Below are 15940 nucleotides of genomic sequence, written 5' to 3'. Positions count from 1 at the left end.
TTTTACCTGAAGTATGAAATATAATATGAAAACACTTACCTGTAGATGTGTGGCTGAAAGTTTCATAGTTTCGATCAATAGCTTTTGGTGATGTAAATCGGTAGTCATATGTTGAACTCTGTGACGTAGATTTTCCAGAAACATCGATTGCTTGATGATCGGTGGGAATATAATAAAATTGCCAAGCGTCATTTACACAAGTAGGTGCAAGCCCCGCCGCGGGTATTTGACTATTTGAACCCATTACATATCTTTGTAATTACCCCTATTCTGCAGCTTGTTATTTTCTGTTAATTGTGGATTTTTTCTCATGTTTATAAAAATCTGCTTTTGTTTTGCCTATTTTGTTTACACATTTTTATTGTTCTTTGTATTTGGTGCTGTTGCCTTGGTTTACTATAGCATTCACCAGGACACCTTTTTGAAAAGGACAAAGATTGCTTGAGAATCAATCAAAAAACGTGTCATTGTCTTAAAGACACTGTGGACACCTTTGGTAACTGTCAAAGACCAGTCTTCTCACTTGATGCACAAAATAACAAAACTGTGAAAATGTGAACATTATTTTTTGTCGTCGAAGTTGCGAGAGAATAATGGAAGAAAAAACACCCAGGTCACACGAAGTTGTGTGTCTTCATATGGTTGATTTCGGTATCTCAAAATCTAATTCTGAGATCTCGAAAAAATTAAATATCAAATAATTTTAGTGAAAATTACTTCTTTCTCGATAAGTACGTTACTTCAAAGGGAGCAGTTTCTCGTAATGTTTTATACTATCAACAGCTCTTCATTGCTCGTTACCAAGTAAGTTTTTATGCTCACAATTATTTTGAGTAATTACCAATAGTGTCCAGTGCCTTTATAATAAGAGGTTTGCAGTAACACCTTAAACATTATCTTTCGAGTGAACCGGTCGTTAATGACTCAACGTTTCGATCAGTACGATCTGATCGTCTTCAGGACATAGAGTTATATATAAGAACTAGAGAGCGCACTGGCCTATATACGCGCCCCGGTATGCGAGCAGGCGGCCATTTTCTAAGTTGACAAAACTGGCATCTCACAGCGTGTGTTTGTTGTGCGGCCGATTTCTAAGTTGAACAAACAGCATCGCGTGAGCGTTCATTAAAAACAACTCAAACGTGTATTTCATATTCAACGCGCGTGCAGAATGACGCGCTTGTCATCTTGCGGTCACGTAGTCTGGTTCCCAGACCCAAAAATCTCCGACTAGGCTCTGTCGAATTTAGGGTCTGGTATCACCCAAAATCACGTGACCAAAGAGGAGGAATTCCTCCTCTTTCGAAGTTATCCAAAATGTTCCGAACGTGTTGTCGTCAACATTCGGACAGTATCGTTGATGTTCGGTACGGACTCGTAATGTCAGGCATGTCGGCCGTAGATCCAGGAGTTTTTATGCCAGTTATTGCAAATGCAGGCGTTGTGCCTAAATAAAGCGTTTGCAAAGCGATGCGACAAGTTCAAAATATATAAACCTGGGAAATTGCTCCGGGATCTGGTAAGTTTTTGTCCTTTTTCTTCAAAAATATTTTTTTCAAAGGTGTTCTGACTTGAGTGTTCATTAGACATTGATTGAGGATTAAGTTTCATGATTTTTAAAAGTGGTAAAAATGGGGCAAAATCTGGTGACTAGCTGTCGACATTATACGTGTTGAACCAGATTGTCATTAATTGACGATCAAAATAATCTCGTAACCCTCCGGCCTGGCGGCCGTTGGGAGGAGGGTTACGTTATCGCAACTAATACGTGCAGACATGGTTTCCCTGGAGATGACCCCCGACCCTGACAAGTTGCGTCATGCTCTATTTTTAACCGTGGGTGATACCTGACCTAAGATTTTTAACAAGAGACGTCAAGGAATCTTTGGTCAGGGAACCAGACTAGCGGTCCCGTGGCGTTTGTGCACGAATGATCACTCGTGCGCCCTCTAGTTCTTATATAACTCTATGCTTCAGGACGGGATAGTCACATGGTGTTTACCGCCAACCTCGCTGAGTGACTTTTCTTTCTTGCTGGTGGTACCTTTTTTCTTTTGAAACTGTGGATATAAATTAACATTAAATCTATTGGAGAAAACTTCCAGATGTGTATGTAAAACAATAAGTGTATGTGCATGCGCTTAGGCACAAACAACCTTTTGTAATTTAACACCCCCTTTCACACGAAAGCAATTTAGCAAGGGTCCCTGGCAAAATTGTAGCATGACTGTACAATTTTCTAATTGTACCTCGTGTGAAAGGACAATATTGGTTATAATTTCCAAATTCTCAAAAATATTGTCACACATTGCTACATTTTACAACCATGCTGAGGGACCCCAGTTAAATGTATATCGTGTGAATAGCACTTTAGGCAGATATGGGTTAATCCTGCAAAGCTCAAAAGACTTACGTTCGAGTTTACCGTCCGCATCCTTGAGCAAACAGCAAAGAAACACAACCAGAAAAACATCAAAATCCCCCATGAAAAGACACCACTGGAAAAATCTCCACACCAAAAACATTTTCAAAATGATGCAACTCTCCTCCAGAGATTGGGGCGAGAGAATAAACCCGTCCTGCAATCTTGAAAAATATCTAATCCATAAGTTAAGAAGACCCAGGGGCCGATTTCACAAAGATCGTTACTGCAAATAAATCGTAGTTGCTAAGTAAAACGTGATGTCACAATACAAATCACTATGGTGATACTGACAATTTGTCTTGCGATGAATTTGATTGCCTTGTGAAATCGGCCCCCTGTTATATAAACTGTCTTTTATTTCTTTCCGCGCATTACACATAGTGGCAGGGTATAAAAACACCGTTAGATTGCAGTCACGGTCGGTGGCAAATTGGCAAAATTATGAAGACGCCATACCAATACTCGTTTTTGTGTTTTTTTTTTTTTTCAGAACAAAAGAAAAACAAACAAAGAGAACACCATTGTTACTAACGCTTGTGTTGCGACCACCTGACCGCTGATTGGGGCTTGTAAGTCCAAATTGACATACTGCTTTACAATTTCCCCCTCCCCCCTCCCCCCTCCCCCACCATCTTTATGGTTTTCTTTTCCCTCTTTCTTTCTCTCTTTATGTGTAGCTTTTTCATCTTCTGGTAATAAGAGCTTTATCAAATGTCAACCCCGGTGAATAACTACAGTCACTTTCTAATCACTTTCCCGGGAAATTTGACTACTCCGCTCTGCTGTAGAGTAGGAGTGAGCGGTAAAGGTATTCTTCAAACTTGCAACCAGAACCTCGTGGGATTGAACCCAGGCGGGGACAGTGTGAACGTTTGCGCCGGGGTGACGGTGGGTTAAACAGAACTCATGATATGTCCTCCCGGGGCTGTAATCCACGGGGTTAGAGATACAGTGTGAAAGGGGCTTGAATGGTTTTAAAACAGCTATTATTATACTCATGCCTGCAATCATGCTTATTGTCATTTGATTAGTGGAATTCGATGACATGTCATGTGCCATCCCTTATTCTAGTCGTGTTGCTCACGCGTGTGAGGTGTGGGTGGCGCTTCCAGCTCCCAATTTGCTAGTGCTTCTGTTTATGTCCAGTCTCTTTTAATTTTTTTTACAAACAAACCATTCTTTTCGAGCAAATCCCCCCCCCCCCAAAAAAAAAAAAAAAAAAAAAAAGAAAAAAAAATCCACTGTATTTGGTAAATGGCTAAACAAAAAGTTAAGTCAAAAATAAGAAACTGAAGTTAACAATCTTAAAACAAATTGGAGAAAAATACCAAGTCCAGACTCCAGAGGGAGTTCCGAACAGGTGAAGTGTGTGGTGAGAAAAACTGTTGGAATGTCTCGTTTTCTACATTAATCTGCATAATAGCGACGACAGGCAGAATAAAAGCATGGAAATAACTGTTACATAAGTAGTCATTCCTAAGAATGGTAAACATGCAAATCACCGGAACAATGTAGCGAAGACAGTTGCATACAGCAACCTGCATATTAAACTGTCGTTGGGAGTTTTATGCACCGATGCACACAGGGAGTTTGTGCGCCATTTTCAAAGCACTCAATGCGTATTAAGACCGCATGGCCATTTTGTCAGTACTGAACAACGACTGCACCACCACGGACTGGGTGTGAACCTTCTCAGCTGTACGACGGGTCTAGGCCGCTGCATTTCTGATGAACTTAATAAATCAATGTTTGTATGAGAGAGAGATTGGCTGTTGCGGCCAGCTTGGCCTTGACATCCCCTTGTGGGAGTGTGCCGAGTTCCCTTAATGGAAAGATCATCTTAACAAACAAGTTGGTTACATTTTGTCATAAACTTTGTGATGAACTTTTAGCAAACCAACGTTTGTGTGAGAGAGAGATTGGCTGTTGCGGCCAGCTTGGCCTTGACATCCCCTTGTGGGAGTGTGCCGAGTTCCCTTGATGGGAAGATCATCTTAACAAACAAACTGGTTATATTTGTTGTAACTCTGCGAGAACGTGTGCGGTTAGGCGTTAATGTACCAACGGGTGAAAAGCTCACTTCTTTCGGCCGAGGAATCCAGCAGAAATAAGGTAAGTGTTTACGTTGTAAACAAGTAGATTGTTTTACAAGAAATCCAACATAACCCCAACTGAAATTTAATTCTATTTGCTGTCTATCTATCTATGGTTAAGTACATTCCTCTTGTAGTAGAGTATAGCCGTACTGTGAAAGGTGCCAAGTGGAAAAAAGTGCAAGTGACACTCTCAAATGTATTATTTTCAATCATGAGAACAGTTCTGAGGTAGCGCTTAAGAGGAACGACAAAGCATATGCCTGGACTCCTTTCGTTTTTAAAAGGAGGCCGTGATTGGGGCTAGTGTTGGTGATGTTGCAGAATATTCCATTATTATTATTGAATGGCTTCTAAACTATTACGGAATAACCCCCTTCTTGTCTGTCCTAGACAGTCATCCTCACCAAATGTTTTTAAATCCAACTTCAAAACGATAAGTTTACGTTTAGTTTTTTCTTGTGGGAATGTGTACATACTTCCATGTGCAATATATTTTCATTAATGTTGTTTAAATTTTTTATTTTTAGTGAGTGCCTGACTACAGACTAGAGGGACTGTGACGAGAGAGTGACGAGAGAGGGCAGTATTGCGTTTTTTATCTATGGATTGTGTGGTTTGTGTCTGTGGATCTGGATGAACAAAGCAAGTCACCAATGGACCAAGGTAGGGGCAAATTGCTGTATCCGACCGACCACTGTTCATTCTTGAAAACCCTTTATAAGACTATGCAGTTTGGCTAGTGTGTGGTCTCAATTTTCCAATATCATTATCCAATGTCGGACCACCAGCACCAAAGTTTGGGCTAAAATGAGGTGCAATTTTTTGTTTTCGATCCCACTTAGGTAAACCACTGCACTCCACACTATAAGTAGTTTTGAAAAGGATAATATTGGAACGCCCGACCTGGTGATAAGCACTTTCTTGCTAAAGCGATTCCATTTTTTTATGAAAAGTTGAAAAAAAAAAAACAATGATTATTTACCATTAACATTAACAAAAATATGCAGAAACTATGCGATTGATTTTTCTTAATGAAAAGTTAACATTGTTTAGAAAAAAGACAATGATTGACAACAATTAAAAAACAGGTGCAAATACTGATAAAAATATAAGGAGGTCGGATACCCCAAGTTTGTCAAAAATGGAGACAAGACAGAGAGAGCAACAAGAAGACGGCGAAAGGTAGAGGAAGATCTAACCCGTTCTCTTGCAGAGTCCCTCCCCTTTGTAATTCCAACTTCCCACTCCAAGATGCTCTACAGACTTGTTGATGTTGTCCCTAACATGTTTATCTTTCTTGGCGATGTCACACTGTCACAGGCTTCTTCTTGAGGTGCATATTGGTCAAAGCCAATGATGCTTTTTTTAATTAGAAGACTGGTCCATCTGGAAATTTCTTTTGGTGTTGTAACTTCGAGTCGCCAGTTGTCATGTTTCTGTAAAAATTGTCATGATTTTATAATTAAAGCGTATTAAAAATTGAAGGAAATCAATAAAATAGAAAAGTGAAGTAACAAACAGAAGGTGTTTTAGTTGTGAATTATTTCCCCCATTCACCAAGTCTATTTATCATTGCTGCGACAAACAACGCGAGTAGGGAAACAGACAAAACAAAAAAGGTGTGCAAAAGAGAGGAAAACTTATTCAAAATATCTGTAATTTTATGTAGTAATTGAATTGAAGGAATTCAATAAAAAATAAAGTGAAGTAACAAAAAAACCTGTTTTAATTGTGAATTATTTCCCCCGATCACCGAGTCCATTTATTGGTGCTGCGAAAAAACAATTTATGCGAGTAGGGAAAGAAAACAAAGACATAAAGGTATGCAAAAAGAGGTAAACTAATTCAAAATAATCTGTAATTTTATGTAGAATTTGAATTGAAGAAAATCAATAAAATAAAAAGTAAAGTAACAAACAAAATCTGTTTTAATTGTGAATTATTTCCCCCGTTCACCGAGTCCATTTATTGGTGCTGCGAAAAACAATTTATGCGAGTAGGGAAATAAAACAAAGACAAAAAGGTGTACAAAAAACAAGAGGAAAACAATTTCAAAATAGCTGTACTACTTATGTAGCAATTGAAGGAAATCAATAAAATAAAATTTAAAGTAACAAACAAAATCTGTTTTAATTGTGAATTCTTTCCCCCATTCACCAAGAACGAAAACGAGAAAGATAAAAATGCAAGCCCTCGATTGGTTGGACGAGTGTGGGCGTACTGCGTGGAGCATTTCAACCAATCTAGGGCGTACATTTTTATCGTTCTCGTTTTCGTTCTTTATCGGGGCCTGTGTGGCCGGGCCTTATACGATTTCGCTCCACAGCTTCTAACATTTCCCTCCACATGATTTTAATATTTATTTTTGTTTTCCCCCAGTTTGATATCTTCAAATGATGCGGTGTTTGCAGCAGAGGGGATTTTCGGGACGCTTGGTGGCAGCAGACTTACCGGGAAAAATCTATTGTTCTCGGTAATGTGCGCATGCTCAGAAATACGTGAACAATGGCCATTTACCTGGTAAGTCTGCTGCAACCTAGCGTGCCAAAGTCTCCTATACGTAAATTCCTGGTAAGATTTAAAGAAAAAATCCTTTGGTGGCAACTCTGAGACATCGTAGATGATGACAGCTTGGTAAGGTTTCAGGGTAAACACATAGACCTTATCTCAAATACTCAGTACGCACGTGCATGCTGGTCTAGCTAGCGATCAAGTTTGATCGCTAGCTAGACCAGCATGCACCTCATTCAACAGTCAGCGCTTGCGCAATGGGTATTTGCGTAAAGGTCAAGCCTCTGGCTTGATATGACCGCAATAACTAACCTCTTTAGATAATTTTCTTCCAAATGCAGATTGTTTTCTTCTAAAGATGAGGACCTGGTCGAAGTACTTGCACCTTCAGCCACGATGATATACCAGCAGATGCATGACTACGGAGACAGCACATGAGTAGAAGACTTATTCTATCTTTTATGTATTTGATGTGTGACCTGAGGTCAACCAGGTCAATGAGGTCAGGTTTTAGCTGCAAAGGTTAAGTAACTGGTTTGTAAAAAGGTAAAGTACCAGGGGTGGATTTCAGAAAGAGTTAGGTTAGGACTATAGTCCTATAGGAGATATTAGAAATTTAGGGCTAGTCTTAAGTTAGGACTTTTCCTAACTCGAGATAAGACTAGTCTTAACTCCTTGTGAAATCCACCCCTGGTTATTGTTAAAGGAGAGTCTATTAACTCAGTTTCCCTAAATCTGATATTGTTGGTCGTGATTGTTCATTGATGACAGCTCTGAAACGCAATCTAGACAGTTTGCTAAAAGGTTGCAAGGAATGACGGCACCACTAAATACTAACCCCCGGAAAATTTTTCTGAAAAAGCATCAGAAATTTATATAGTTTGTTGAATCTCTAAAAGGAATCTCTTGCCTTTTTGCCTGTAACCAGCAGAGATATTTGTTTCTTCATTTGACACTTCAAAGCAACAAGATTAAAACAATCAACCAACCAAGCGAACATCTCAACAATGAAGTTAATTATTGCTCGGTGCTTCTGAAGTTAAAAATAAATACCCCAGTCTTGAAATAATATTCATCTCGTTTTGCGATTATTGTTTTTTTTTTGCAGAGTATTCGAAGTCGTCGGATGCTTTTGTTGTTTTCCTCTGTTCGGCAGTTGTGCAGTGAGAACCACAGCCGGAGATGCTGCAATGTGCATCGGTGAATAGCGAGAGTATAGTTCGGTGCGTTTTGGCGGTCGCAACAAATAACTGTTTCGGTTGAACTTGTCATTAGTTGTTCACTGATGGCCATTGACCGAAACAGTTATTGGTTTTTCAACATCTTTGTGTAGTGTTGGTTCCAGTGAAACCAACGTTTTCAACCACCGGTTTTTTTCAGAACCAAGATTATAACTCAAAGAGATTTACACATGGTGCAACCTCACCTAAGCATGGGAGTATTTTTCTTTCAAACGTTTCCTTCGAGCTCATCCTAAATTTTTGGTAAATTTATGAAAGAGTTCCAATCACAAACCATCACATTTGTGAAGGCTTGAAAACTGCATCTTTTTTAAGAATACTTTTGTTTTGTAGTCTAATTTTCATTTTTTTTTTTCAATAAACAAATTCAAAATTGGGTGTAAGTTTTTGACAGGAGAAAACACTCACTGCTCAGATCGTGTCTGAGCAATGGGAGACCTTAAGGACGCTTGGTGGCACCAGACTTACCAGGTAAAATCCATCGTTCTCGGTAAAGTGCGCATGCTCAGAACTACGTAATGGAAATTTACCTGGTAAGTCTAGCGTTCCAAAGTCTCCCATTGGAGGAAAAAAGTCGGAGTTGGTGACAGGTGGCAGCATTAAGACATTAACAAGGTTTTGAAATATTTGTTATGTATAAAAATCATTAATTTTCTCCCACAGTTTGAGACACTTTGCTGACGATGACAAGCAACGCCTTTGAACTGTGCAACCGGGACGACTGCATCAAGTCTAGCCAGATGAATCCCCACAAGGTCAACTATTCAAATGAGCTCAGCTGGACCATGATGGCGCCCTACTGCAGACTGTATGATGACACTCGAGAAGAAGACTATCTTATGGCCTTTTCCAATCATTGACTTGGGCTCAGGCACTGACTCTGTTTGGTGTTCGGATCACCAGGCAAAATTTACGCTGCTGCACAGGAGCCAGAGCCCAAGACGGGGTTTGGAAAATGCCCTCAGTTTATTGTTTACTCCGATCCTACCCTGCAAAAAAGCTGGGGTGTTTACATTGACACCATTGACCTTATCGCAAATACCAATGCGCAAGCGCAGACTGTTGAATGAGGTGCATTGTGGGATATATATGGATCAAATTTGGATACCAGCTAGACCACAATGCACCTAATTCCAAGCTTTACGCGCGCGCCCCGGTATTTGCGAAAAGGTCTATGTTTGTTGTCACATATACATACCAAAAAGCGAATTATTAACATCACATCGTGTAAAAATAACACCAATGTAATCACTCGGCAGAAATTAGTGTTATTTTAACACCATGTGGTGTCAATTTGAATCGATCAGCGGGATCCATAAAAATGACAACACCCATTTTTTTGCAGTTTTGGTTTTTAGTATAGTTTATTCAGTTCCCTGAATCCATCAGAATCCAAAACCATTTTTGTTGCAACTTGGCATTCACATAAGTTGACTGCTACCACCTGGTTTGATGCCAAACATTGCTGGAATATGAATGAAAATCAAAATCATCGGATTCAATAACTTGTTCTTTGGATGTTGAAGGATTCAGTGTATAGTTAATAGGGGTTTGGGTACTGTTTTGGCAACACAAAACACAATGTCCACAGAATTTACATTGGACATTGTGCGTCGTGTCCAACCCCTTTAAGAATACAAGTTTAGAGAGATCGCAAGATGTGTGGGAAATATTAAGGTGCAAAATGGATAAAATGTATGTTTTACAAGATGCTAAAGTAGAATCAGTTGCAATGCGAACCCTCACCACACTTGCACTACCATCATCCTAAACACTAATCCTAACTCATTAATCCAAACTCAGTAATCCTATCACGTATGGACATCGGTCCTTCACACACTCATCACCTGCTCTCTGGAACTCTCTCCCACAACACATCAAGACTGCTAGAACTGAACTTGAATTCAAAACTGTACTGAAGACCTACCTGTTTAACATTTAACTCTTTGTTATTGTATGTAAAGCGCATCGAGACACTGTGTGATGCGCTATATAAGCCAGGGGTGCGTTCCACTCGCGCAAACGTTGCCAACAGTTGCGCACGTTCGCCAACAATTTCAAGTGGAACGAGTTGTTCGCCGCCACCGTTGGCGAACGTTGGCAACTTTAGGCGAACATACTTCGGAGGTGTTGGCGAGTGATTTTTAAAATGGCGGACAAGCATACGGTATTATTTCTTTGTCACAAACATAATTACATTGTATTTTCGGTGGATGATAATGCAGATTTGGAATAACAAAGTTAATTAGTTGATGTAATGATGTCAAAAAGAGGACTATTGCAGCAAAAACGAAGTTTAAAAAAAACCTACGTATGGTGCGCGCCATCTTCATTTCAGGGCGCCGCCATATTGACATCGCGTATACGCACCAATCGTTCAAACGATAAAAAAAACGTTTGCGCGAACAGTTGCGAGTCGTTTGCGCGAGTGGAACGCACCCCTGTTAGGATTTGGCAGGATTAGAGTTAGGATTAATAATAATAATAATAATATTATTATTATTATTATTATTATTATTAATCCTAACTGCACTCACTATAGCATCTTATGCTATGACGTCATTTCAGGGGTAAAGCAGTGATGACACAATGGATAACGCACCGCTAGCTGTGTACGCACGCACAGGATTGCTCAGCCATGCAGTGAGCTGTCTTTTTATGACCTGTAGTCAGCCGAGGGCGCCCTATACTGAAAATGACGTCATGCATAGCTTCAATTATTTACTGGTCTTAGCACATCCACCGTTCAACACATGGCAATAAATCTACGTTCAAAGTGTAAACCGTTTCCTCTTTGTGCTTGTTTTTGAATTGTAACATGAAAAATGTTTGACAATTCTACAGAATTTGTTATTTAATGACAGGGTTGACATGATGTTAATTCATGTAAATGGTCAATAATTTTATGTAAAATGATGTAGAGATGGTAGTTTTGTTTACTAGACTTCAAAACAACTTGTCATGGAAGAAATCTATGTTCAAATTGTAATTAATAAAGAAGACTTAGTAATTCAACGAAGTATTGGTATGAACTGTATTGAACCTTCCACTGAATTGTCTGACATTAAATATGAAATTGTGTAATTGTATTTTTAACTATCCTTTAAGAAAATAAAGCAAAGAATACTATAACTGAAACCACCCGCTCTGAGGCTATCTGTAACTGACTTGTTTTGTTTAGTTGTTCAATTTAAACACCATCCTATTAGCAATAACCTATCTGCATTTTGGTTGGGGGTGGGGCGAGAGGGGGGGCTGTGACACTGCAAAAACTGGGGCGCTAAAACTTACACCAAAAACTGAAAGTTCGTGAACAAAAAGTTGAGTCTCATTAATACAGAGCTAAAGTTGGGATAATATTTTAGGAGGTACGAGGGTTCACCACTTTTTTCCAATTAAAACTGTTCTTTGCATCCTCCCCCCCCCCCCCCCAACCAGTTCTGCCATTTGGCAAACTATCCATTTGGCAATTATTTGATGTAGGTTTATTTATATTCTATTAACAATAAGCAGACCGTTTCTTTAATTCATCTAGTTGGTTTTAGCTCATTATTAACTCCACCCCCTCACGGTTAAAGGTAAGAATACACCTCGTCTAAGATTCGATTTTAATTCAATCAACATTTATTTCAATAAGGAGAATAAACAAACTAAGTACAATTATATAAGTTGAAGACAGTCAAGGACAGATAAAGAAAATAATTAATTAAAATGAAATCTTCCCTCACATATTATATAATGTGAGGGAAGATCACATTTTACATACAATTTACAGGGTCTAAAGATGAACAGAAAACACCCCTTGAAATATTCCTGTCTAAAATGTCAGAGGTATGTTTCATGAGAGAAAAATAATTTCTCGTTTGGAGTTTATCGCCCAGGGAGCGTTTTATTAATTGTTTGAATCGATGTCATGCAAAAGATGTAGGCCTACAATCATTTTCCCGTGACCCAGATGGCCGATCGATCTAAAACTGCTACAGAATTGTCAGTATAATTATATGGTGGATACATAAATTGCTTGATAGCAAAATAATATTTCTATAATATTCCTTTAACCTTGTAAAATGTCCACGCTAATGATGATTATAAAAATAATCATCTGTAAACAAACAAAAAGCTGTTGTCTTTCATTATTCCTTTGTCATGCTGTATACAATTGATCATTATAGGCATTGAGCCTTGACAAGCTATTGTGTTCATTTAAAGACAGTGGACACTATTGGTAATTGTCAAAGACAAGTCTTCTTACTTAGTGTATTTCAACATATGCATGAAATAACAAACCTGTGAAAATTTGAGCTCAATTGGTCGTCGAAGTTGCGAGATAATAATGAAAGAAAAAACACCCTTGTCACATGAAGTTGTGTGCGTTTAGATGGTTGATTTCGAGACCTCAAGTTCTAAACTCGAGGTCTCGAAATCAAATTCGTGGAAAATTACTTCTTTCTCGAAAACTACGTTACTTCAGCGGGAGCCGTTTCTCACAATGTTACCATCAACCTCTCCCCATTACTCATTACCAAGTAAGGTTTTATGCTGATAATTAATTTGAGTAATTACCAATGGTGTCCACTGCCTTGGAAGATAATGATGGTAGAAAGCTTCCCTCAAAATATTACCCGCTGAGCACTGAGACGAAGACTAGTGTCTACTGCCTTTAACCTTATAAAAAATAATCGCCATAAACATTATCAACAACCGTTAACGAGAGCCAAATATTGTTCCCTATAGGGACTTCTTGTACTTTATAACTACCGAACAGGACTCCACAAAATGCTCTCTTTTGAAATTTGAACCATGATTCTAGTTTTTGTTTACCGCAATTATCTTAAAAACTCATTACCATTTCAGCAAACTCGTGCGTTGCCGGTACTTAAGGGTAAAGCTACTTTACGAAAATTGTGAAAGCAAACTGAATTCCCATGCGTCACATTTAGTTATGTACATTTTACTCGTGAATAATTAAAACATCCGCTACAAAAAAGGTCAAAGTTCATATCATACGTCAGGGCATGAGATATATCACAACAACTAGCCTATATTATTATTCTTAACTCAAATTTCATCAAAAAATATTAGTGTATAAGATTTTTATTGTAGACACCGGACAATTTTGGTAATTGTCAATGAATCTACACTTCTCCTTAACCAAATTCTTCAATGTAAACAGAGAATGTCAAAGGAATCGATTGTTTAGAACTCATATCATTATCACTCACACATGAACCGTGTGCATCGTAAAATATTTAACACCTAAATTAATTATGCTTCCATCGTCTGCCGCCCACGCGGCCACTTACACATTAAGTAATGTAATTTGTGTGCCAGCAACTAAGCCCAACTACATAGAGCTGCTAAGCACAAAGATGTGCTTAGCATGAAATTTCTTCCTTGATAAAAACAAGATAACCAACCAAATTTTCATGTGTTGCATATTGCTCGTTACTGGTATTCAGCTGTTGTTTGCTCATCCTAAAAACCATGTGGAAATATGCTTGCTAATCCTGTTTTTATCGAGGCAGAAATGTCATGCTAAGCAACTTTTGTGTGCTTAGCAGCACTATGAAATTGGTCCCATGTGCAATGCTTACCATTATTCACCGCCATGCAGTCAGCCGTAAAGGCTCTGGACACGTTTGGTAATAGAGTAACAAGTCTCACCTCGATTTTATAACTAGTTACTCGTCCTAAACTTATAGAGCCTCAAGTCTTTAATATATCCTAGGAATAGTTCTAAGTTTGGATTACTTTGTGAAATACAAATGTACCATCAGTGTTCCCAAAACACATTGTGTTTCACAGCAAGACTCCAAAGGCACCAGAGTGCCCGCGCTTGGTGTATCCCAGCAGTATGCATATAATACAATACCAAATCAGTGAAAAAAAGTGACTCAGTCATTGAAGTTGCAAGAGAATAAGGAAAGAAGAAAAAACACCCCTTGCTGCACAAATTTTGTGAGCTTTCAGATGCATAATAAAAATGCTTCAGGCCTGATGTCTTGTAGTATCATTTGAGTGAGAAATTACTTCTTCCACACAAAAGCTACGTTACTTCAGGAGAAGCCGTTTCTCGCAATGTTGTCTAATGTCAGCGGCTTACCAAGTAAGTTTTCATGCTAAACATTATTTTTTAGTAACTACCAATATAGCGTCCAGTGCCTTTAAAGGCAAAGTATATTAATTATTAAGTAGGACTTGAAACTGTGCATGGTGGAAATACGATATAGAATGGTTTGCGGTAACACCATGTATAATGACTATCTCTAATGAGTTGGGGTGGTTCTGAAAAGAACCGTTGGTTTCAACTCCATATATAATTATTATTGATTGGTATAGTCCTATATAAATAATAATATACACAGTAAAACTAAACAGTGAACATTTCAAATCAACAAGTTTTTTTTTTCGACATACATTGACGAAAATCCGGAGCGGGTTTGCCACCGTACTAGACTTGACTCAAGTCCCAATCTTGTGCCATCCCCAGGAAACTACTGTTTTGTGATGCTCTGCATTGCAAAACCTGTTCCATTCTCGGGACCACATTATTTTGACGGTGAGCGCGCACTGTGTACTGTATGCTCGTGTTGTTTCATAGGGGTGCGTTCTTCCTTGGGTCGACCCCGGTGTGTGTGTCGGGGTTTTTTTCCAGGAAGAACGTGGGTAATTATCTGCACAAGTTCGTCCTGGAAACAAAAATACCACACACCGGGGTCGACCCGGGGAAGCTAATCGAACGCACCCATAGTAAGTTGGGTTGATATGCATATAAGGGACCACCCGGAAGAATAACCCGTCAAATACTATCTAAGGAACATCTCTTAGAGAAACGCTTCTCAGTCTCAGATTAAAATTTGGGGGGATATAAACTTATATTTTTTTTTTCAAACGTCCAAACTACTTCAAGGTGAACTAATTATAAATAACTCTTTATGATATCTGTCACAAGAGGGCTCTGTAGTTTATGGTATTATTTGGTTAAGTACAACGTAAGTCAAGCTAAAACGTAAGTTTGGGGCGTTGCCCTACGTCATTGACCATATGTGGAAGTATTAACGGGGTTTCTTTTGTAAGTTATTTCTTGCATAGTCATGAGGTGATTTTGTATGGGGAACCTTACGGGCAGTGGAATGTCTAAGGTTCAGATCCGTCAAGCATCTCGAGAAAGCTGAATGTACTTCACTTAAAAAAAAAACGTTTATTGCTATTAATTTTCGTAGTGATAAAAAAAAAAAATTAAAAAAATCAGCGGTATTGATCCATTTGTTGTTGTACACTCGGTACGCGCGAGTTAGGCGTGGAATGAGGTGCATGCTGGTCTAGCTATCGATCAACTTCAGTCGCTAGCTAGACCAGGGCCCAATTTCATAGAGGTGCTTAAGCACTAAATTTTGCTTAAGCAACAAAATCCTTCCATAGTAAAATCATATTACCGGCCAAAACTCCACTCAATTATTATGCCAAGTAAACAACAGCTAAATACCGGTCCCAAGCAATGTCATGACATGAACTTGTTGGCCAGTAACATGTATAAAATAAGCAAGCTTAAGCACAGCTCTATGAAATTGGCCCCAGCATGTATCTCATTCAACAGTAAGCGCTTGCGCACGGGTCTTTGGGCAGGCTGATAGCTCAGGGCATCATTCCATAAATAACGAACTCCA

At 38.8% G+C, this 15940-nt stretch overlaps 1 long non-coding RNA gene across 1 annotated transcript; it reads left to right on the top strand.

The window, feature by feature from the left end:
* The first annotated feature begins 4036 nt into the window (after nucleotides 1–4036).
* On the top strand, nucleotides 4037–9371 carry LOC117304938. The gene is made up of 3 exons (XR_004520630.1): nucleotides 4037–4537; nucleotides 5049–8255; nucleotides 8937–9371. It is a non-coding gene; the product is annotated as an uncharacterized LOC117304938 (long non-coding RNA).
* Nucleotides 9372–15940: the final 6569 nt, after the last annotated feature.

This window comes from Asterias rubens, chromosome 22, assembly GCF_902459465.1.
Source record: "Asterias rubens chromosome 22, eAstRub1.3, whole genome shotgun sequence".
Taxonomy (NCBI): Eukaryota; Metazoa; Echinodermata; class Asteroidea; order Forcipulatida; family Asteriidae; genus Asterias; species Asterias rubens.
The sequence above is the reverse complement of the archived record's forward strand: the minus strand, read 5'-3'. Positions and strand labels throughout refer to the sequence as shown.